This window comes from Rhipicephalus microplus, unplaced genomic scaffold (assembly GCF_043290135.1).
Source record: "Rhipicephalus microplus isolate Deutch F79 unplaced genomic scaffold, USDA_Rmic scaffold_24, whole genome shotgun sequence".
NCBI classification, from domain to species: domain Eukaryota; kingdom Metazoa; phylum Arthropoda; class Arachnida; order Ixodida; family Ixodidae; genus Rhipicephalus; species Rhipicephalus microplus.
This window is the reverse complement of record NW_027464597.1, coordinates 7,657,987-7,666,653: the sequence shown is the minus strand read 5'-3', so window position 1 is coordinate 7,666,653 and position 8,667 is coordinate 7,657,987.

The window sequence follows — 8,667 nt, the reverse complement described above, 5'->3', positions numbered from 1 at the left end:
AAGTGTGTTTTGTGTGTGCATGGTACCTTTTATTTGTTTGGTGCTTTTATTGTGCTTTCTAAATGTTTGGTGTGTGATTAAATTTCTCAACTTTCAATTTTTCATCGGTCAACTACGCACAGAAAGACCACTAGTGGAATTTCGATTATACGTCCTCCGGTTTCGCGACGACCCTCATTTTACGACGTATCAGTTTGGTCCTGGCAAAATCTTATAGATACAATGTATTGAAAACGTGGCCTTTATGATGCAGTTTTACACCGACCCTGCATCTTACAACCGTCAGATTCCGTCGGAAAGAAAAAAACCAACACCTTTACTTGAATCACATGTCGACCAAAAACTCACGAGTACAAATAATGAACTTGCATACCCCAAGGAGGACTACAGGAAAAGTAGAGTCATCTTCATCGAATAGAAAATTTATTCTCCCGGAAGTTCATGCACGTCTACATACGTGTGAATCGCGTGCATACGTATCCGGGGTCGTTACCTAGTCAAGCTCTATCCACATAGAGTAGGTTCAGCTGACCAAAAAGCTGACATTTTCACATTTTTGGTCCGTGGAAACATTTCCTGGTCGACATACGGCTGATCTCCTACCTCTGTCACAAAATTAATGCAAAATTACTTTCACTTGACGTCAACGTTCATAACAACAGCGGGACACCACTAGTTGCACTTCACAAGGCAAAAAATTACAACATGCACAGGTCAGTGGCACACGGACGCATCGTACATAAACTAGCTGTCAGTCGTCAATATGCGATAGCAATGGCACTGCGTCTGACTCTTCTTGTGGCAGGCTCACGGCAACAAGGTTTCGGTTTCATTTTCACGCGCAGGCAAAGTTCGGACTCCATTTGTCAGTATAAAGAAGTGCGTTGGAGTTTATTGTTTTTAAGGCTGAGAATAAAGATTTGCTTGCACATCCTTAACTAATTAGTGCTGCTATTAGCTACCACTGGCAACTACAATTTAATCTACTCTCATTACAGAGGTAGAAGGTCGTGCCATGGGCACTGAGACAATCTGTACCCGTTTTTCGGGCAATGCTGGGTGTCGCGGTCTATAATCTCACTTTTTCGATTATACGATGCCCGAGTTTTACGACGGTTTTCCGTGGTCCCCTAAAAGCTGTATGTATAATCAAGGTTCCGCTCTACTTGCAAGGACACGAATTAGGATGAAGGTGATTTTGTAAAGTTCTGCCATGGCTCGTCGTTTAATTATATTGCTACGCTTCACCATCACTCATGTTTTATTTCTAATTGGAACTTCTCATACTCTGTAAGCAACAACTATCCGAGTTTGGGTTTTTGCGGTTCATGACCTCTGAAAACTCTCTTGCGTTTAAAATTACTACCTCGTGTAGGAGTAAAAGATGGTACATGACATAGTTTTACCACCACCTCTCAGGCAAGTAGTAAAAGGATGTCAAAATCCAGTTTTACCACGTAGGGAGTTTTCTATCACGTGATTTTTAACCTGCGTTTCAGAGTTTATTACCACGTGACTGGAAGGTGCAGCTGCTTCAGTGGCTTTTGCCCCATATCCCCATCGTGACGCTCTCAGTGAATCCTAAAGGTACGCGAGGACCACAGATCTTTTTTTTTGGCATCGACGTGCCTCAGGACTGAACTCGAGTCAACGCACTTTAACTGGAACTGGGGGCAGCATAAGCACAACAAGCGAGAACAGCATTCTGTGAACGAAAAAGAAAAAAAGACAGGGGGATCTCAAAAGAAGAAAAAAAAAGAAAGAAAACCTGCTGTGAAAAGTTGTCCTGCATATTTTCGCAAATTGTTGGCTTTTGCTCGGTGGTGGTGCCTTGTAGACAGACGGTGCAAGAAGCTCGGTATCTGTGTGTCTGGTTGGGCTGATGGATCTCACGTGTTTCTTACATCGTCAAGCGACAGTGCGCTTCTGAGCGCCTCCGAACCTGCACGTCGCGGATATCTCGCTTCCGAGCCGAATCGCGAATATCTGCCAGTGGTAACAAAATCAATCTGGTGTCATCGTCCGTGCTTGCCTACTGGAGAAGCAATAAGCGAAATGTTTCCCTCTGTCGTCGGCACCGAGCCGCGGCCGCCAGTGACCAGTGGGAGTGTGTCGCCGGGGCAGGTGAAAGAAGCATCACATATATTTTGTTCCACAGTAGGCAATATCTGCGTGAGTAATGTGCTGCCCGAATTGCCCACCTCATGCACCAACTGTTCTCAAACATGTAGCGCGAAGCCGATACGAGGCAGACGGAACCAGCAAGCGGCTGCCGGTGAGCACGAAAAAAACCCGGACGGTGGTCTTTCGTTGTAAGTATGCATACACCGCCCCGTCCCCGTAAGATAGCGGTCACGTGTTCATTTGTGTCTGAAATGACGAAATTCGCACAGGATATGTGTTCTGTGATCTCCAGCTGTGTTTCATCGGATAGCCGTGCTCCTCGAAAAGGCCTAGTACGCCGTCGATAAGAAACTTGTGTGCAGGCGTGCACCGCTCCTCTACGCCCGTTGTGATGAATACGTGCTGCTACTGTGTTTGTGCACCGTCGCTCAATGAAAATCATTGAGCCACCTTGGTTTGTGCGTACTTATGTATATTTTATGGACTTGTGGATCAGCAGTTCTAACACGCATGGGGCCATAAGCCCGGTGTGCCAAGTAATTATTGGATACTCAAAAAGGCGAGATTGGGTAGATTTATAATAAAAGGTCGTTGTAACATTTAGTTCCCTGCAGCCCACCTTAAGTTTACGCTTGCAGCTTCCACCGTTGTTGTTAATCAATGCAAAAAAAAAAGCTCTCCTACTGGTCCTACAGAGCCGGTCAAAAAGTCGTGCCTATATATACCAGATTGTCAAAGTGTAGTTGAGCAACGCATGCAGTCTGTTCGAGTGGTGTATTATTCTGCATTTGTTGTGTGTGCGTGTTTGTCTGTATGTAAATTTATGTGCCACCAATTCTGCCGTTTAATAAATTCATTCAATTCTGCTATTTAATAAATTAGTCGGCTCTGGGCGAATGCACCCGTCAATTTTTATTTTTTACCACCAGAAATAACTCCCAGAAATCTCCTCAAAAACCTTGTGAAGGCAGTAAAAATTTACTCTTTCTATACTCGCTCAAAACCTCACTGGGGTAAGTAATTACTACTCTCCCTACGTTCAAAAACTCAGTTAGCACGAGAGTAAATTTTTACCTCGATAGTAGGTGGTAAAAAAACCCAGGAGAGGTAGTGCGCTGGCGGACAAATGGTTTGCCCAGTTTTTGAGGTTATTTCAGGTCATTTTCGTTTAGTGTGTACAGTCCAATACCTGTTATGTGCTTCTTATTTTGCCTCTTCACTCACTGAATGTGTCACCCTAGGAAATGTTTTCCTTGTGCGAACCCCTGTTTCACATTCTATACGTGTTACTATTGCCTCAAACTTAATAAAATGCAGGAACGTGACCACTTTTCGTCTTTTATGTAGGTCCGCTGCCTGAAGATTATCGAGAAGAGTGGCCACCAGGTGCTACTCTGGGTTCGCTACGTCTCGCAAAATGGAGACCACCAGCTTCGCACAAACTGAACACTGGTAGACAATAAACGGCAGTCAGTTTACTTCGCACAGTGTGCTACGATGTGTAGTCTTTAACTCACTTATTCACGTACGTTGTCAAATGCCCTGTGTAGTGTGCAAGTTGCATTTTTGAGATGGAATCACTATATACCATCTTTTTATTTTATCTGTTGCGGCATCAATACAACACAAGCCAATCAGAGCTGTCTCTCCCACATAGTGCTTTGCCTTTGATGATGAGCCACTACACTAGTGTCATAATCCGTACTGAATGAGATCTTTTAAAGAAACAATGAAATGCTTCTTTGAGTAATAATTAATTGACCTCATCATCAAAACCTAATGCCTCGCAAATCCCATTTCCAGAAATATTTCAAAGCAAGCTGAGGGGTTTATTGCGCACTTCAACCCTTTCAATTTTTTTCTCGTCGGTCCCAACAAGCTGCGCTGAAAACTACAGGGAGGAGGAATGGCAGTAAAGAAGTGCGATATGTCAGCACAAATTATGAGCTAGAGCATGCTTGAAGAAAACAGTAGCTTTTTTGTGTTGCCATTCCCAAGTGCAAATGTAGCTATGCAATGTTAGAAGATTTTGGACAGCATGCGGCAGCACACTGTGGCAAGAAGCACATTCGATTAAAACGCTGCTCTTGATTTATTTTGGCTTTAGGCCAATAACATGCTTTCAGTTGTTTTACACCACACAAAGGCATACGAAAATTCGAAGTGAGCGCAGTCATCTATATGAAAAAAGTCACTTGCAGCTGCAAGATATGGCTGATATGTTGATAGCAGCATCTGTTATTCACAGGTGTGTCTTTTCACAAAGCCCAAGCGGTGGCACATACCTGTTTAATACTTGCCTGTAATCCTCACAAGACTGATAAATCAAAAAGCATGTACAAATTAAGGCTAAAGCATTTGACTGCAAAACACACACACACAAGAAACTGCCTACCATGAGAAAAGTTCAGTTGTGAAGAGAACAATAGAAAGGATCAAGCCAACATTTAGTTGTCCTACCTTGCTAAACTCATATTAGACTGGCTGTATAAGTCACAAGTTTTAAACAAGTTTGGTACATCAGCAACAAAGCAAACACATCCAACTTTCATGTGCAAACACACTGTCTACATCTTTCGGCAGAAGCACAAGTTTTTTCTCTGTTTCTGAGCAAATACCAATGTGAGACGTGTTCTTGAATAGTTTTGATGTAAGCCTCACACACATGAGCACACACACACAGCCTGGCAGTTTATTGAGATGCACCAGTGTAAAATACATGCCATTGTTGCATTTAAAAAGTGTCGCTCATGCCAAAATTGTCGCTCATGCAAACATCTGCAGTCCGGTCGAAATCGCTGAGCGAGTTTTCCTCGAAGCCGTAAGTGTCGTCGGGATCAGGATTTTCATTGCTGTCACCATGCCCATCACTCAGACTTCGCGTGTCAAAGGCCACTACTCCAGAACATCAATTACCAGCTAAAGACTGAGGAATGCTCTTGCTGAGTGTAGCTGGTTGGCCGACTGCGCCTCCACCGCTCCTTGTCCGAGGTACTACATATTGCGATCCAGGCTCCAAATAGAGTCTTTTTTTTCTTTTTTATCGAGGCTGGGGTTGAGTTGAATCCCTCTCTCGTCGAACTTGACACAAACTTCAAATAGCGCGCTTGATGGTGTCCACGCAAATTGAGGTTGCGGGACTGATAATAAGTGAACAGGTAAAGATCGATTACATCGACCAAAGCTTCACATTCACAACCTGCTTGCTGTGCCTTGAATGTTAAGCATGCGGCGCGGATTTCGTCGAAAACTATAACATGTGCCGCGAGATCACGGCGCGAGGTAGTGACCCTACAAACACTTCGTGTGCTTATGGTGTATTGTACTGTGGTCGCCACGGAGGAAGGTGGTCGTCGTCATGGTGGTCGCTGACTGCCATTTTGGCTAGATGATTGTAGCCATAATGATGTAATAGATGGATGTATGGATAGATTGATATGACTGTACCCTTTAAACTGGGCGGCGGCTAACGCCACCTAGCCCGACCAACGCGAATATGGCGACACAGTGCATGACCTCTAAAATTGCCGCTGCACACCCGTCATTGCGCGTTTGCCATCTCGGAGGCTATGCACAGCGACACTATTTTACAGTAACTGTGTTCATTGGTTATATATTATTTGCTGTGAGCTCTAAAAAAACAACCCTATAAAGTTGTAAAAACATGAAATAAATGTTTTTCAAATAAATATTTTTTTTTTCAAAAACTAAATTGCGTTGTGTTGAGGAAGAAGTCGTGGACTTGTGGTTGCATAAACTACTCGGGAGATTCACAAATGTCACTGCCATCGTCATCAATAGCAAGTTCGTGGAGGCCTTGGTGCGTGTGTAGTGTATGTGAACACTGTTGCGTCTCTTAATTGCTAAGTATCGCGCCTGTACACTCACAATTCTCCAAGATGTTTGGTTCCGTGATGATAATTAAAAATTAATAGTCCTGGTAAGTGCATGCAAGTACATCAATCTGAAGGATACGGGCAATTTTGATCCTCACAAGTGGTACCGGGTGTTCGGGAAGGATAAGAAGGATAACACACACTGCGGCCACTACCACGCTCAAGTGATTAAGCTTTACGGTAAGTCAGCGCCTCTTGTTTTCCCAATACGAAAACAAAGAGGAGGAAGCAGTCATTCTGAAGTTATTTACTGGTCATATTTTCTTAGGTACCGTGCATGGTGCAAGGAATGCAACAAAAAAACGACCATCCATTCTGCAGACACGATTGTGACTCCTCCGATAGCTGCACTTCAAATGAAGTGGACAATGAGTCGTTTAAAAAAGTAAGTTGCAATTGGTCACACTGCAGCTGATATGCTACTTGCAGCGTAATTATTACCGACAGCCAAATTTGGCTATTGACATTGCGGCTGAGGTGCTACTGCGGCGCTATTATAATCGACAGCCAATTTTGCTCTGCACGTGGTGCCGTGTCACACATGAAGCACCAATGCTCTGACATACTCCCCGCCCCCTTAGCCAATATATCAGAGCATCGCTGCTCCACTACTGCTCGGGTGCCGGAACGTCGTATTGAAGGCGGTAGTAAAGTTGCAGTATGCTAAAGAGCTATTTTTATTTTATTCTATCGTGGTATGAGTGCAGCTTAGTCACATTTTTTTGTACAATTGACTGGTTTAAAATTATTTTTGCTTGTGTGGATATACGCCCTGTTTGTGCTAGCGAACTAGCAGTGAAATTTGTGTGTTGGGTTGTCTGCACTTGTAAGAAACATTACGTCAAGCTGCTGTTAAGCAGAATACAAAGCACGTCAGCAACCATTTTAAGAAGCAGCATCGAGGCCTGCTGATGCTGAAAATAAAGAACAGAGAAAGAGCTTGTGAAAGAAGTGAATATATATGCTGAGGGCTCAAAATACAAAGGTATTAGAAAGAATAAGCCTACTGGAAAATGCCCTTCGCAGCAAAAATTTCCAAACAGGTTTATCATTTCTTCATAAGATGTTTTAACGCACTGCTGCTAGGGTTGTATGCACCAGCAAGTTGCCCTATTCGTACGTGCAATTTTGCTGAAAAACAGAATGCAATGTAAGCTCATGGGTGGCAGGGATGCATGCATGTTTTTCTAATCACTTGTAAATGTGCTCTTACAAGTTTCACAGTGTGGTGGATATTAAAAAGAACACCACTTGGTCAAAATTTGTTGAGCCTTCCACTACGGCATCCCCTATATCACACCATGGTTTCGAGACGTGACATGCAATGTACCATTACACTTTAATTGTATATCTCAACTGCATGCTATGTTTATCATATATATTGTTTAACAATGCACATCTAGGATGCTACCATGGCAATTAAGGGTGCAATATACTTTATTTCTGTACATTCTACTTTTTCATTGCAGCAAAAAAGCTTCTCCTTGCGGGTAATGCAGCCGCAAGCCTCAAAAACAGAAACGACTTGCACCTTTGCCACCACTATGTGCTGCCACGCTGGAACCATCACAGAGACCACGGACAGCCCTGAAGTAGCCCACTCAAGTGTGAGGGAAGCTGCACCGCTTATCAATTATGTGCCCACTGACAGAGAGGTATCATAAAACTCTAGTATGCTTTGTCTTGAAGATATATTACTTTGCTTCAATGAGAAAATGTGCATTGACAAACTAGTGTGTGCACAACATCTTTGACTTGTTTTATAGGTGCATCAGAGCAAAGGAATTGCCGTTCCCAAGAGGTTGTACAATCACCCCATGGGCTTGAAAAAACAGACCCGTTTTGTTCGTGAGGTGGCCGTTGCCATTTTTCATACAGCAGGCCTAGTAGGTAGAAGTGTTACTGGCCCAGCCTCCAATCGGTCTAAAGGGGAGGCGAAATCTCCCTTGGAGAAAGAAACATATGCTGTGTTTTCAGGTAGGTGAAATTTGGAATCTGACCGAAATTCATGGAAGTTGGTGGCTTCATTTTTGCACGTAATCAGCCAAGGTTTCACTGCCAACTTGTGTTACAACTGCTTACTAAAGCATCATGTCTGGCTTTTGCCTACTGGAGCTGGGTACTTTTATGCAAGAATCCACAAACTAATTTTAAACAATAATAATGAGGCAGGCTGGTAGCACTCCTACTTATTTCCTTGTCATATTGACTCCTCTATTTAGAGTGCACATAATTGTCGCTTAATAAGTGCCCATAACTTGGTTTGTTTTTGATCATGCAGATTTCTTCAACCATTTTTTGAAGCACACCGTTCTGATTGGAGAGGTTGAGCAAACGAAGAAGCTGCTTAATAAAGCTTTGGCAAACAAAATTATTGACTTGATGAAATCACAAGACTAACAAAGGAATGGCACATCAGATAAAAAGTTTTTGATTTCTGTGTTCATATTTGTGTCCTGCTTGCTCTGATGTGGCGGTACACCTGCCAGTTGGCTAAGCACCGATTCACTTGTGGGCCTATCAGAGTAGCGTGCTACACTTATAGGCCAGTACTGGTACACTGATAGAATGATACACTGATAGACTGATGCACTCATACACTGATGCACTCATAGACTGATACACTCATAGACTGATACACCTAGAG